Source organism: Ranitomeya variabilis, chromosome 4, assembly GCF_051348905.1.
Source record: "Ranitomeya variabilis isolate aRanVar5 chromosome 4, aRanVar5.hap1, whole genome shotgun sequence".
Taxonomy (NCBI): domain Eukaryota; kingdom Metazoa; phylum Chordata; class Amphibia; order Anura; family Dendrobatidae; genus Ranitomeya; species Ranitomeya variabilis.
Window position 1 is genome coordinate 616,000,915 of NC_135235.1, and position 16,318 is coordinate 616,017,232.

The window sequence follows — 16,318 nt, forward strand, 5'->3', positions numbered from 1 at the left end:
ACATTCACCCACTAAAAATGATGTCCACATAATGTGAGCACTGCAGTTAATCATTGGTTTTGATGGGTGTTCGCTGTGGCAAGTGTTCAGCTGAGCAGTTATTTTATTATTTATGAGGGATGAGAAAGTAGAGACCGACAGAAAATTTGAGCATTAAGGGGATCATGGGAATATCAAGCTGTTGGTTACTTATATGACTTCAGACTTCAACTCACCAGTAGTGTAAACATCAATTCTAGGATGGCAATTTTTGTTTTCTACAACCTTTCGCAAGAAAAGTTTATCTGAAGAGCCACTGGAAGAGAACAACATGTTCTATAGACCATCATGTAAAATAAGAACGTGAAGCTTTTTTCATGGCTTTGCTTTTTACAGTTTGCAAATTGTCCTAGAAAAATAGTCCTTGGGTGAAAATAATGTACGTTCTTCCAAATGACCCAACATTTTCATAGTTATTGTTCTTGATAGACCTTACACAATACTTTTTGAAAAGGTCTTGTAGGAGACCAAATTTCATTCTTGCTCTGTTTCTCACCACCCAAATGTGCACTTGATGCCAGGGGTCTGTCTGATGATGAATCATCCTAATGCATTGCATAAGAAACCTTTTTAGGAGGTTTGGGGAGGCTTTGTTAACACCAAGAAAGCTGCCTACTTTCTTGGGAGTCAAAGACATCGGCCATTTTTCCGTGAGCATCCAGGGCAGTCCTGGAGAGAGTGAATCTTGCCTTACGTTCCCCACATAGATTAGAAAAAAGTTGGCCAAGCCCATCAATTTTAGCTAGATTGACCAACCATCTAATTCATATATGGACCTTCTGATTGCCCCCAACAGATCATGTGAAGGAACATAAGGATCAAGCAGATGTATTTCAATTGACCTATCCTTTTGTTCAGTGGGAAGGTAAGTCACTGTGGTGCATCCTATAGATGGGGAGTCATAAAATATAGCTGTCCTTGAAATGATCATTTGGCAAATTGCTATTTAATGTGCATGGTGTAACTTGAACATTTTTGAGCCCTTTTCAGAACACTAGTCAAAATAGTGTTAAAGAGGTATTCCAATCTCGCAAGGATGTTCCATCACTTTATGATTGGTGGGGATCCGACCTATGGATTCACCACCCATCCATTCAGCACTGTTGTCACTTTACTGTTTTTACCTGCTTAGGGGCACTTTGGCTACCCATCTGTACAGGGAACTACTAGCAGTCCTATGCAACAGTTCCACTTATTATTCATAGGCTAATCAATTACATGAGACTAAGTTGCCATATAAAACACAACTTTTGGAAAAGATAGGTGGTGCTTTTAGTAGAAAAGAAGACATAATTTCCAAATATCAGAAAAACCTTCATTGTGCCCCAATAGTGAAGATGATTTAATTGAGGAAATGATACCCATCTGCTAAAAGAATATTTCTGATTTTGGCAATTACTTATACAGAAGATTCCAGCATGTTGTGGAGATATGTCTTTTCTTGTTGGCAATGAAATTAAAACTCAAAAAACACTTTTCACTCCAATGACAAAATTAATAAGGGATTTTACAATATTTCCAGAGCTCCAGAGTATGCTGGAAAAAGTAGTTGCCAGTGCTTACACTGGGAGCATATGCCATGAATTATACTATGATTGTATGCCATTATTAACCATTTAGCAATGAGCAAAAACACTGAAAAAAATACTATGAAAACATAGTAGTAGTAAATCAGTAAACCTTTGATTAAACGACATGATCTGATTCATAGAAAACTGACATTTAATAAGTAAACCACAAGATACGTTAGACCGGGGGTGGATTGTGTCTGGATTCTGATTATTTATAGAGGAAGGAGTAATATGAGAAGCAGGTTAACTTATTAAGTGCCAAGTGTCATCAAAGAAGATTTTCTCGCTTGTTGTGGCAAGTCAGCGAACTTATCAACTGCACTTCCGTACCTGGGTTTCTCCCTAATCAAAGAACTTCAGTGGATGATGTAAGAACTTCACAAAGTTTATGGAATGTAAAAGTCGTTCTATAATCAGACCCTGAACAGAATGTAATAGTAAATCAGCATACATCTGTAAATCCAGGGCTGTTACTGCAGAGTCTAGGAGTAGAAAAAAAACTTTTTCTAAAAGTTTCTCCTTGAAGGACGAACTGCAATAGTACCACCTTGAAGGGTCTCGGCAGGGGCAGACATATCATTTGTGCAACCTATGCAGCCGCACTGAGGCCTAAGAGGTAAGGCTGGTTTCACACTTGCGTTTTGATCTGCAGCGTTTTTACCGAAAAAAACGCATGAGTTTTTTTCCCTATGTTTAACATGTTTTTTTGCTGCATGCGCTCTTTTGCAGAAATGCAACATGTAGTAATTTTCAGAGGCTTTTTTTGCGCAAAAAAACGCATGCGTTCATTTGCGTTTGATTTGCGGCAAAAAATACATTGTCTATGGAAACGCATGCGTTTTTGCATACATGCGTTTGCTTGCGTTTTAAACGCATGCATTTTTATAGAAAAAAACAAGAATACACCCTGATAAGCCTCCCCCCACCATCAGGGTGATAAAGGGATCCTAACCCTAACCCTAACCCTAACCCTAGGGATCCAAACCCTAACCCTAACCCTACCCCTAACCCTAACCCTAGGGATCCAAACCCTAACCCTAACCCTACCCCTAACCCTAACCCTAGGGATCCAAACCCTAACCTTAACCCTACCCCTAACCCTAACCCTAACAATATGACAGTGAATACTCTCCGAGTTTATATTTTTAGCACTCTATAGCAATACCGTATATCTTGGGGTGTCCACATTGAACAAAGCTTTTTATTAGAAGAATGTCCTGGTCTCCAGGTCAACATAATAGCCAATCCCTATGGATCCCTAGGATCCCTAGGGTTAGGGTTAGGGTTAGTGGTAGGGTTAGGGTTAGGGTTTGGATCCCTAGGGTTAGGGGTAGGGTTAGGGTTTGGGTTTGGATCCCTTTATCACCTTGATGGTGGGGGGTGGCTTATCAGTGACCTGGTGACCAGGACACTCTTCTAATAAAAAGCCACCCCTAACCCTAGGGATCCAAACCCTAACCCTACTGTTTTGAACTATATTTGTTGGCTCCCTCTTGTGGTCACTAGCGGTATGGCACTTGGATTATCCTTCCCAAGGTTGGTACCCACCTGGTTCGTTAGGCCTTGGGTGTTCCTATTTAGACTTCCTGGAAACTCAGTCTAGTGCCTGGAATCGATGTAATCAGTCTATGTCTGTTTTCCTCCTGACTCCTGGTCCCTGAGTTTTGCAAGATAAGCTAAGTTCTGCTTTCTTATTTTTGTCCTTTTGCATTTGCTCTTATTTTGTTCCAGCTTGTTCAAAATGTGATTTCTGTTTTTGCTGGAAGCTCTAGGGGGCTGATATTCTCCCCCCACACCGTTAGTCGGTGCGGGGGTTCTTGGATCTTCAGCGTGGATATTTTTATAGGGTTTTTTGCTGACCGCATAAGTCCTCTTCCTATTTTCTGCTATTAATTAGTGGGCCTCTCTTTGCTAAATCTAGTTCATTCTTACGTTTGTCTTTTCTTCTTACCTCACCGTTATTATTTGTTGGGGGCTTGTATAATAACTTTGGGGTCTTTTCTCTGGAGGCAAGTGAGGTCTTATTTTCTCTGAAAGGGTTAGTTAGTTCTCCGGCTGGTGCGAGACGTCTAGAATCAACGTAGGTACATTCCCCGGCTACTTCTAGTTGTTGTGCTAGGATCAGATATGCGGTCAGCCAAGTTACCACTTCCCTATGAGCTGGTTCTTGTGTTTGCGGACTTAGCTGGAACTCCTGAGATCCTCTACCACTAGGATCATAACACCCTACCCCTAACCCTAGGGATCCTAACCCTAACCCTAACCCTAGCTAATTCTATTAATAGTGGATTTTCTAGTTGATTTTGATGATTGGCAGCTGTCACACACTTCTCAGCATGCGTTTCAAAAACGCAAACGCAGGAAAAAAATGCATGTAAACGCATCAAAACGCCGCGTTTTTTTACTGCATGCAAAAATGCATGGGTCTAAAAAACGCAGCATTTGCACGCGTTTACATGCGTTTTTTCACCACATGCGGTTTTTTTTTACAAACGCTGCAGATCAAAACGCAAGTGTGAAACCAGCCTACGGTGGACCATTTATATCTCCAAAAAATGTGGAAGTGTGCATTATGATCAGCTATTTGACTGCAAAGGGTCCATATGTTGTTCTTGCACAAGGGCCCCCCTTCTGCCTGTGCCCACCAGTGGATCTTGGACATTGACTTATAGGTATTACCTTTCTAATAAGACTCCATCCTTAGAGGGAAGATCAAGTTCCTCCTAAAGCTACCAAACCCTTTAAAGCCTTTATTTGACCCCAAGTTCCTCTAGACAAAGCAGCAGAAAGCCATAGATTTGCTAACCTGCCAACTGTCCCAAGTTACAGACACAATCTCACCAAATTTGGAAACAAAAACAGGTGAATTAATGTAAACTATGTCAAAAAGTGGGTACTTTGGCTTTGGTTGTATATCATAGTGAGGATCATGAGTTTATAGGTGGGAGTTTATAGGTGGGACTTAAATTTCGCTATTCCTCCAACAGAAAAGCATTTGTGATACATGGAAGGGCCAAATCTTCTAGGTTCTGTAGGACCTCAATATGCCCTAAGGGTTTATTTTCATTTTTATACCAATTTGTATGAATGGCCTAGTTTCCTCAACCAATGCATGGATTTCTGTAAGCCCAATTAAACGAACGAGACACTTAAAGGGAATTTGTCATCCCCTTGGTTGTAACTAAGTAATTAATATGAGCATACAGGTATTAGGATATTTTAAATAATCATACCTGTATGCCTCATATCTGCTGTCTTGTTCTTCTGAAATCATTTATAATAATATGTTCTTTCAGCCTTCGGGGCATGTGGTGCCTGTAAGAAAACTCGGCCACCGGTCTTCATTTGTTTTCCTGTTGCCTCCCATCAGCCTCACAGTGCACTCTGATGTCTAGTGGTTATCCCTCGCCTACGCCCTGGAATTGCGATATTCCGTCCTACGATGGGCATTGGCTTCTTATTTCTGCTTCCTTGGAAAATTCGTCCAGTTCTGTGAGATTCCTGGGTCATAGCACTGCTATTTTGAGGTCTAGCCACATATTTTCAATGATGTTCAGGTCAGGAGACTGTGAGGGCCATTGTAAAACCTTCAAGTTCGACCTTTTGAAGTAGTATATTGTGGATTTTGATGTTTGTTTAGGATCATATCCATTTGTAGAAGCCATTTTCTTTTCATCGTCAGCTATTTAACAGATGGTGTTATGTTTGCTCCAAGAATTTGTTGAAATTTCATTGAATCCATTCTTCCCTTTACTTGTGAAATGTTCCGTGTGCTATTGGCTGCAACACAACCCCAAAGCATGATTGGTCCACCCCCGTACCTAATTGTGGACAAGATTTTCTTTTTAATTGAAATTCTGTGCCCTTTTCTCTCCACACATACTTTGGAAAATTGTAGCCAAAAAGTTCTATTTTAGTCTCATTGGTCCACAGGACTAGTTTCCAAAATGCATCAGGTTTGTTTACATGTTCTTTTGCATACTTCTAATGCTGAATTTTATGTTGAGGACGCATATACTGTATGGGTCGTGGTGGAAACCAAACAGCTAAATAAGTGGGATCAACAAACCACACACCAAACTATCATTGGCTCTACCCAAAGTGATCAGACAGAGCACTTCTGAATCACTCTGCTCAATCATAAATTGAACTGTATCTGTACCAAGTCCTGTCTAATCTGTAATCAGATGTAGAGAATCTGGAAAGCTAGCACTCAATCAATATAGTTCACGGTGCCAGTGAACGGGACACTAAATCCCACAAGTCATGGAGTCAAAGTAATCACTGCACTCGTATAATTTCAAGTTGCATATATCAAAAGTTTATTTGACTTGAGTCAGTAGACAAATGCTTGGCGAATTTAATGCTTGGCGAATTTAACATTTCGGCCAGCCCGTGGCCTTGCTCACAAAATCGCTGCAACAAGCAAGAAGACAAACAGAATTGTTGTGAACTCTGTTTTCAGGCTCCCTCTTGTGGTCACTGGTGGTATGATGTGACTTTTGCTTTGGGCTCCCCCTGGTGGCTTTGTTTGTTATCCTGCTGGTCTCTGGCTATCAGCTGGTTCGTTATCCTCTGGGAGGTTCCTATATAGCTCTGTTTTACTTCCACTTGTTGCCGGCTGTCGATGTAATCAGTGCTACTCAGATTCCTTCTGACTACCTTGCTCCCAGTCCATCCAGGACAAGCTAAGTTTTGTTTGCTCATTTTTTGATCAGCAGTGTTTATCATGTTTTCTTGTCCAGCTTGCTAAAATGTGATTCCCTCGCTTGCTGGATGCTCTAGTGGACTGAGTATCTCCCCACACACCATTAGTTGGTGCGTGGGTTTTTGAAATCTCAGGATGGATATATTGTAAGGGTTTTTTATTGATCGCATAGACCCCTGCTCTATTTTCTGCTTTCTAGTACTAGTGGACCTCTTTTGCTGAATCTGATTTCATCCCTACGTATGTGCCTTCTTCTTACTTCACCGTTAATATTTGTTGGGGGCTTCTATATCTTTGGGGATTATTTCTCTGGAGGCAAGCGAGGTCTTTCTTTCTCTTTAGGGGTAGCTAGTTCCTCAGGCTGGCTCGAGATGTCTAGGAATTTTTTAGGCACGTTCACCGGCTACCTCTAGTTGTTTTGGATAGGTTCAGATTTGCGATCAGTCCAGTTACCATCTCCCTAGAGCTTGTCCTTAGTTTATTCACTTGCTGGTCTATTCGTGATCCTCAGCCACTAAGGATCATAACAGTACAGCCGGCCACAAAAGTGTTAATTGCATGGCAGAAGCAGGAGAAAAGAAGCCTTGAGAAATTTTTTTTTTTTTTTGCCGTGTGTCTAGCTGCTGTGACTAGCTTCTCTCCTCCTCTTAATCTTGGTGTGGCTCTGAGTTCAGCTGCTGACATGGATGTCCAGAGCTTGGCTTCCAGTCTGGATCATCTTGCTGCTAGGGTTCAAAGTATTCAGGATTTTGTTGTTCACAGTCCTATGTCAGAGCCTAGAATACCTATTCCGGAGTTGTTTTCTGGAGATAGATCTAGGTTCCTGAATTTTAGGAACAATTGTAAGTTGTTTCTTTCTTTGAAACCTCGTTCCTCTGGTGATGCCGTTCAGCAAGTTAAGATTATCATTTCCTTTTTGCGTGGTGACCCTCAAGATTGGGCCTTCGCATTGGCACCAGGGGATCCTGCATTGCTTAGTGTAGATGCGTTTTTTCTAGCCCTTCGATTGCTCTATGAGGAACCTAATCTTGAGAACCAGGCTGAAAAAACGTTATTGGCCCTCTCGCAGGGGCAAGATGAAGCAGAGGTGTACTGCCAGAAATTTCGGAAATGGTCGGTGCTTACTCAGTGGAATGAGTGTGCCCTGGCTGCAAATTTCAGAGAAGGTCTTTCTGAAGCCATTAAGAATGTCATGGTGGGGTTCCCTACGCCTGCAGGTCTGAATGAGTCAATGACTCTGGCCATTCAGATTGATCGGCGTTTGCGGGAGCGCAAACCTGTGCACCATTTGGCGATGTCTTCTGAACAGACACCTGAATCTATGCAATGTGACAGAATTCTGACCAGAAGTGAACGGCAAAATTATAGACGGCAAAATGGGTTGTGCTTTTACTGTGGTGACGCAGCTCATGTTATCTCAGCATGCTCTAAGCGCAAAAAAAAGGTTGATAAATCTGTCACCATTGGTACTTTACAGCCTAAGTTAATTTTGTCTGTTACCCTGATTTGTTCCCTGTCATCTTACCCGGTTAATGCTTTTGTAGATTCAGTTGCCGCCCTGAGTCTGATGGATTGGTCATTTGCCAGGCGCTGTGGTTTTGATTTGGAGCCTTTAAAATTCCCTATTCCACTAAGGGGAATTGATTCTACACCATTGGCTACGAATAGACCTCAGTACTGGACACAAGTGACCATGTGCATGACTCCTGTTCATCAGGAGGTGATTCGCTTTCTTGTACTGCATAATTTGCATGATGTCGTCGTGTTGGGTCTACCATGGTTGCAGACTCATAATCCAGTCCTGGATTGGAAAGCAATGTCGGTGTCAATTTGGGGTTGTCAGGGAATTCATGGTGACGCTCCTGTGGTGTCAATTGCTTCGTCCACTCCTTCTGAAGTCCCTACATTTTTGTCAGACTACCAGGATGTATTTGAGGAGCCCAAACTCAATTCTCTACCTCCTCATAGGGACTGTGATTGTGCTATAAATTTGATTCCTGGTAGTAAGTTTCCTAAGGGACGACTTTTCAATTTATCTGTGCCGGAGCATGCTGCCATGCGGAGTTATATAAAGGAGTCTTTAGAGAAGGGACATATTCGCCCGTCCTCATCCCCTCTTGGTGCAGGATTCTTTTTTGTGGCTAAAAAGGATGGTTCCCTGAGACCCTGTATTGATTATCGCCTTTTGAATAAAATCACGGTCAAATTTCAGTATCCTTTGCCATTGTTAACTGACTTGTTTGCTCGCATTAGGGGGTCTAGTTGGTTCACCAAGATAGATCTTCGTGGTGCGTATAACCTTGTGCGTATAAAACAGGGTGATGAATGGAAAACTGCATTTTATACGCCTGAAGGCCATTTTGAGTACTTGGTGATGCCTTTTGGACTTTCTAATGCTCCTTCAGTCTTTCAGTCCTTTATGCATGACATCTTCCGTGAATATCTGGATAAGTTTATGATTGTGTATCTGGATGATATTCTGGATTTTTCGGATGATTGGGAGTCTCATGTTAAGCAGGTCAGGATGGTCTTTCAGGTCCTGCGTGACAATGCTTTATTTGTGAAGGGCTCAAAATGTCTTTTTGGAGTCCAGAAGATTTCTTTTTTGGGTTTCATTTTTTCTCCTTCTACTATTGAGATGGACCCAGTCAAGGTTCAGGCTATTCATGAATGGACGCAGCCTACATCTGTTAAGAGTCTTCAGAAGTTCTTGGGTTTTGCTAATTTTTACCGTCGCTTCATAGCTAATTTTTCTGGCGTTGTTAAGCCTTTGACGGATTTGACCAAGAAGGGTTCTGATGTGACTAATTGGTCTTCTGTGGCTGTGGAGGCCTTTCGGGAGCTGAAGCGTCGGTTTTCTTCGGCTCCGGTCATATGTCAACCAGATGTCTCACTTCCCTTCCAGGTGGAGGTTGATGCTTCCGAGATTGGAGCGGGGGCTGTTTTGTCGCAGAGAAGCCCCGATGGCTCTGTGATGAAGCCATGTGCTTTCTTTTCAAGAAAGTTTTCGCCTGCCGAGCGGAATTATGATGTCGGTAATCGGGAGCTGTTGGCTATGAAGTGGGCATTTGAGGAGTGGCGACATTGGCTCGAGGGAGCTAATCATCGTGTGGTGGTCTTGACTGATCACAAGAATTTGATTTATCTCGAGTCGGCCAAGCGGCTGAATCCCAGACAGGCTCGTTGGTCGTTGTTTTTCTCTCGTTTTGATTTCATGGTCTCGTACCTGCCGGGTTCGAAGAATGTGAAGGCTGATGCTCTTTCTAGGAGTTTTGTGCCTGACTCTCCTGGAGATTCAGAGCCGGCTGGTATTCTTAGAGAAGGGGTGATTTTGTCTGCCATCTCCCCAGATTTGCGACGTGTGCTGCAAGAGTTTCAGGCGGATAGACCTGACCGCTGTCCACCGGAGAGACTGTTTGTCCCGGATAGATGGACCAACAGAGTCATCTCCGAGGTTCATTCTTCGGTGTTGGTGGGCCATCCTGGAATATTTGGTACCAGAGACTTGGTGGCCAGGTCTTTTTGGTGGCCTTCCTTGTCGCGGGATGTGCGTTCCTTTGTGCAGTCTTGTGAAATTTGTGCTCGGGCTAAGCCTTGCTGTTCTCGTGCCAGTGGTTTGCTGTTACCTTTGCCTGTCCGGAAGAGGCCTTGGACGCACATTTCCATGGATTTTATTTCAGATCTCCCTGTCTCTCAGAGAATGTCTGTCATCTGGGTGGTGTGTGATCGTTTTTCTAAGATGGTCCATTTGGTGCCCTTGCCTAAGTTGCCTTCCTCCTCCGAGTTGGTTCCACTGTTTTTTCAAAATGTGGTTCGTTTGCACGGGATTCCTGAGAACATTGTTTCTGACAGAGGATCCCAGTTTGTGTCTAGATTTTGGCGGACCTTTTGTGCTAAGTTGGGCATTGAATTGTCTTTTTCGTCGGCCTTCCATCCTCAGACGAATGGCCAAACCGAGCGAACTAATTAGACCTTGGAGACTTATTTAAGATGTTTTGTTTCTGCTGACCAGAACGACTGGGTTACTTTTTTGCCGTTGGCCGAGTTTGCCCTTAATAATCGGGCTAGTTCTGCTACTTTGGTTTCTCCTTTTTTTTGTAATTCGGGGTTTCATCCTCATTTTTCCTCGGGTCAGGTGGAGCCTTCAGACTGTCCTGGAGTGGATGTTGTGGTGGATAGGTTGCATCAGATTTGGAATCATGTGGTGGACAATTTGAAGTTGTCACAAGAGAAGGCTCAGCTCTTTGCCAACCGCCGTCGCTGTGTGGGTCCCCGACTTCGCGTTGGGGACTTGGTGTGGTTGTCTTCTCGCTTCGTTCCTATGAAGGTCTCCTCTCCTAAGTTCAAGCCTCAGTTTATTGGTCCTTATAAGATTCTGGAAGTCCTTGGCCCTGTGTCATTCCGTCTGGACCTCCCAGCATCGTTTGCTATTCATAATGTGTTCCATCGCTCGTTGTTGCGGAGGTATGTGGTACCTGTGGTTCCTCCGGTTGGGCCTCCTGCCCTGGTACTAGTTGAGGGAGAATTGGAATACGTGGTGGAGAAGATCATGGATTCTCGTGTTTCTAGACGGAGGCTCCAGTATTTGGTCAAGTGGAAGGGCTTTGGTCAGGAGGATAATTCTTGGGTTGTCGCCTCTGATGTTCATGCGGCCGATTTGGTTCGTGCCTTCCATGTGGCTCATCCTGATCGCCCTGGGGGTTTTCATGAGGGTTCGGTAACCCCTCCTTAAGGGGGGGTACTGTTGTGAACTCTGTTTTCAGGCTCCCTCTTGTGGTCACTGGTGGTATGGTGTGACTTTTGCTTTGGGCTCCCCCTGGTGGCTTTGTTTGTTATCCTGCTGGTCTCTGGCTATCAGCTGGTTCGTTATCCTCTGGGAGGTTCCTATATAGCTCTGTTTTACTTCCACTTGTTGCCGGCTGTCGATGTAATCAGTGCTACTCAGATTCCTTCTGACTACCTTGCTCCCAGTCCATCCAGGACAAGCTAAGTTTTGTTTGCTCATTTTTTGATCAGCAGTGTTTATCATGTTTTCTTGTCCAGCTTGCTAAAATGTGATTCCCTTGCTTGCTGGATGCTCTAGTGGACTGAGTTTCTCCTCACACACCATTAGTTGGTGCGTGGGTTCTTGAAATCTCAGGATGGATATTTTGTAAGGGTTTTTTATTGATCGCATAGACCCCTGCTCTATTTTCTGCTTTCTAGTACTAGTGGGCCTCTTTTGCTGAATCTGATTTCATCCCTACGTATGTGCCTTCTTCTTACTTCACCATTAATATTTGTTGGGGGCTTCTATATCTTTGGGGATTATTTCTCTGGAGGCAAGCGAGGTCTTTCTTTCTCTTTAGGGGTAGCTAGTTCCTCGGGCTGGCTTGAGACATCTAGGAATTTTTTAGGCACGTTCACCGGCTACCTCTAGTTGTTTTGGATAGGTTCAGATTTGCGATCAGTCCAGTTACCATCTCCCTAGAGCTTGTCCTTAGTTTATTCACTTGCTGGTCTATTCGTGATCCTCAGCCACTAAGGATCATAACACAGAATATCAAAAACAAATAAGTACACATATACATATTTACATATTTACATGAATGAATACATGTCAAAGACACTGGCAGCCATCTATTATCCTCTTGTCCACAGCACTATCTTCCCCGGCTTTTCCTGGAATAGTCCAGAAGGCACATGATCTATACAGCCTGATCTGTACTCCTGAGTGTATATATATGACAGGTACCCTATAAGCCTTCTTTATGTGTCCACAATCTGGTAACCCATGAATTTCCCCCCCTATTACTCTCATGTATATCTAACCTCTATTTCAGCAATTGTTTACCCTCCGGCTGGAATTACAACTGTAGTGCACGGGCAAGTGTTGTGAATTCCGTTCTCGGGCTCCCTCCTGTGGTCATGAGTGGTACTTTGTGAGTTCTGTTCATGGGCTCCCTCTGGTGGCTTGTAGTGTTACGGCTGGTCTGTAGCTGGACTCCAGCTGCCTCGTTTCCTGCTAGGCCTGCTGCCTATTTAACTCCATCTGGACCTTTACTTGTTGCCTGCTGTCGTTGTATTCAGTACTGGTTCAGATCTCTCTGGGACTTCCCTTGTGACCTGTCTCCTCGTGAGAAGCTAAGTTCATGCTAGTCCTTTTTTGCTCATTTCTATTTGAAAATGTTTCTCAGTACGTTATGAGTTCAGTCCAGCTTGCTTATATGCTATTTGATTGCTAGCTGGAAGCTCTGGGGTGCGGAGTTGCGCCCCTCACATCGTGAGTCGGTGTGGGGGTCTTTTTGTATTCTCTGCGTGGATACTTTTGTAGTATTTTATACTGACCGCACAGATTCCTTGCTATCTTCTGACTTTTTAGTTATTAGCGGGCCTCATTTGCTAAAACCTATTTTCATTTTTATGTTTGTGTTTTCCCCTTAAACTCACCGTTATTATTTGTGGGGGGCTGCTTACACTTTGGGGAAAATTTCTGAGGCAAGTGAGGCTTTGTTTCTCTCTAGGGGTAGCTAGTTTCTCAGGCTGTGAACGAGGCGTCTAGGCCGAGTTAGGAACGCTCCACGGCTGCCTATAGTGTGGTTTGATAGGATCAGAATTGCGGTCAGTAAAGTTCCCACATTCCCAGAGCTTGTCCGTATTTTTGGGTTTACTTATCAGGTCAGTTCATGTGTTCTAACCACCAGGATCATAACAGGCAAGCGTTTATATCATATCAGTTTGGTTAGTATGTGTGTAGTATGTCTTTGGCACATAGTCCACCCTTATGGCCTATATAACTAAGTGCATATTGACCTGGGGCTCCATCCCCCCTCCCTCCCTGATAATAAAGGTGACAATCAATGGGGTCTTCTCTCTGGAATCTAGTCAGACTACAGCATTCCCATATAACACCTCTCTTTTGAGATCGACGGGTAATATCCCACTTAGCACATTCCAGGTGTACATTTGTATATATACTGTTTTTTTGCAACCTTATGGTACATTGTTCCTTCCAGGTTACACATTTGGGTCCTCCTATCTGACTCATCAGCCATACGGTATCCTTACTTTAAAACAACAGATTTCCATTGGGGTATGTTCTCTTGCCTCGTTTGGCTCCATATCACATGTATACATTTCTTTCAAACCATTCTCTTTGATCCCTGTGACTTCTTATCCTTCTGGACTTCACTTACCAGATGCAGTTTGTGCTCTTTATTTTGATATATTTGTCCTACCATGGCTGCCAGTGTCTTTGACATGTATTCATTCATGTAAATATGTATATGTGTACTTATTTGTTTTTGATATTCTGTTTGTCTTCTTGCTTGTTGCAGCGATTTTGTGAGCAAGGCCACGGGCTGGCCGAAACGTTAAATTCGCCAAGCATTAAATTCGCCAAGCATTTGTCTACTGACTCAAGTCAAATAAACTTTTGATATATGCAACTTGAAATTATACGAGTGCACTGATTACTTTGACTCCATAATCTGTAATCAGTACAGACAGGAAACAATAAGTTATGGGTGGGAAGTTGAATGCTAAGGGTTTGCTTCTGAATCTAAGTTGAATTTTTTCACTAAGTCATCATGAGCCACAAGCCCCACCTGTGATGCCCTAGTGGGGAATATGGACAGACCAGACCTTAGGCTTCGTTCACTTGTAAGTTTTTATGCGTTCATTTGCATGTGCTGGATTTGATTTCGGGGTATTTTTGGTCCATGTTTTCCTTTTATTATCAACATGTCTCCTATTTTTCTCTTTCGAAAAAAAAGAAAGTGATGAATGTTTTCCATGTTTCTCCTAACATTGGTTAATAGCAATGTTGGTATCCATTTGTAGATCTTTTTTTTTGTGTGGATCCATTGATGAGTTGTATCATGAAATCTGATTAAATTAGGACGTCCCTTTTTTTTTTCTTGTGAGTTGTTTAAAAATTAAGTATAGAACATGGATGTGTGAAAAAAGACTCATTCAGACATCCGTTCTTGTTGTACGTGTTTCATACATAGAACACGTATCCATCATAATCCATGGGTTTTTCTAAACAAAAAAAGAGAACATGTCCGATTTTGATTTGTTTTTTACAAGCCCTTGAAAAATGCTGACAGCACATGGATGCCTTCCTTGTTCTATGCTAGTGCTATCCATTTTATAAAGTTTGCAAACATTTATCTTTTTGCATATGAAAAAACGAATGCTACGTCTATGGCAAAAATAAACAGACCAAATGGATAAAAATTAATAAATTTTTTTGGGAAAGGAAAAAAAACCTGATTTGTAAAGGAGGCAAAAGGCCATGTGAATATGCCAGTTATTTTCCTGAAGAAACTTGACCAGTAGTTTTGCCACCACTTTGCGGCGGCTCTGCGCTGGCGTCTTACACTTTATTCTGTGAAGTATAGAGAGCAGGTTCTTCCAGAGAAGAAGCAACCTGAAAAATTAGCACGTCAGGTCTCTTAAAAGACATACTACATCTATTTCCAAAGGATGGAGGTGCATGTGTCAAGTGATGGTGTCCAAATTATGAGTATATACGAAGACCGGCACTCACGTACGTTGCAATTAATTCTTGACTTGACTTTATTCCATAGAAACTTCAATACATCAAATGTATATGATGTATTTCAACTTCAAGATTTTGTTTGAAAAAGTCTTCAGGATAGAAGCCGAAACGCGTCACATGCATTTGATGTATTAAAGTTTAAATGGAATAATGTCAAGTCAAGAATTAATTGCAACTTATATGAGTGCCAATCTTTAAATACAGTATACTTGCTCTTGTAAAAGACATGGCATAAGACTAAACTTGTACATGTCGTGCATTATATTAATTTTTTGGGCGCTATTGCAGCACCTCTACAAGCAGAATCAACCTGAAAAAACGCTGTGTGCACATAGCCAAAGGGTGGTTTACATTGCTGATCCCTTAAAAAAAAACCGATGCTCGTCTGTTTAATGTCCACTGTTAATCTAAAGCTTATGTTCAGGAAAATTGTGCATAAAGATAAATTTGCTTTTTTTAACTTCACTTTTTTTTTTAATCGGTCGTGGGTTATAAATAAAATGTAATAATTTAAGCAGCCTGCATCCATTAGGAGGATGTACGCTAAGTGGTATGATTCAGTCTAGAACCCGATGACGGTGTAAGGTGCGCCCTCGTCTTACATTATTACAGTGCTGAGACCCCCGAGTATGCATTCTTTATTCTTCATTTTTTTATGTGTTTATTGTCTGTCTGCACTGTAGGTGTTTTTTCAGTTTCCATGCGAGATATAGGTCTATAACCTGCGGCTGAACTTTGTAATATTTTAGCCCCGGAACTGTGACGGTAGACAAGTCAACACATGTGGCACGCAGGTGTCGGAAGAATGTGCCTACCACATAATGTCTTTTAGGAAAATCATCAAGTTAGAAAAAAAAGTAAGAGGCAAAGACTTTACTAATTCGGCACATTCTGCAATAATAGATATTATAACTGCAATTTTCAGAATAGGTCTCCATGTATAACTTTTTTTTATTACATCTGGTATAAATTTTCATATACTGTAATCCATAGGTAGAAAGGAAAACTACTGTAGGCAATTTCTTTTAGGTTGTTGTTAAAAAGATTGGCCATCAATTCCTACGCGCTGTGGTCCATTTTCTATTTTGTGCTTTTGTCTCTCTCGCTCCCTTTTTGGGCAAGAAATTTTGTAGTCATAAAAATGTGTATACCATATAGGTTAAATAATTTTTATTTTTTAAGCTCTCAAATTTTTATGGTCATTGCAATAAAAAATATGATTATGATGCACTTGTTTTTATGACAACAAGACAATTTTGAATAAGAAGAATAAGGAAGGATGTTGGTATGGTCACTTAAATAGTCCTTCACCATCTTGGTCAACTTCTCCCTCCTTGTCATAGTTACACCCACAGATAGCCCTTGTTGATGGTCTCATGAAAATGTGTCAGTTGGTCGACTTTTAACCCCTCCCCCCCGAGTTGCACCTGGTGTGTGTGGCCCTCCCCTGTAATC

The 16,318-nt window shown here is 42.1% G+C and overlaps 1 long non-coding RNA gene across 2 annotated transcripts in view; it reads left to right on the forward strand.

Annotated features, from left to right (window-relative positions):
- Window positions 1-16,318, forward strand: part of LOC143769253 (uncharacterized) — a 125,320-nt gene that overhangs the window by 79,875 nt on the left and 29,127 nt on the right. The window contains exons 3-4 of one of the 2 annotated variants that reach the window (XR_013214303.1): window positions 836-904; window positions 13,882-13,932. This is a non-coding gene — a long non-coding RNA (uncharacterized LOC143769253). Of the gene's footprint in view, window positions 1-835; window positions 905-13,881; window positions 13,933-16,318 lie in introns of those variants that run through there. The other variant, XR_013214302.1, reaches the window with a different exon arrangement.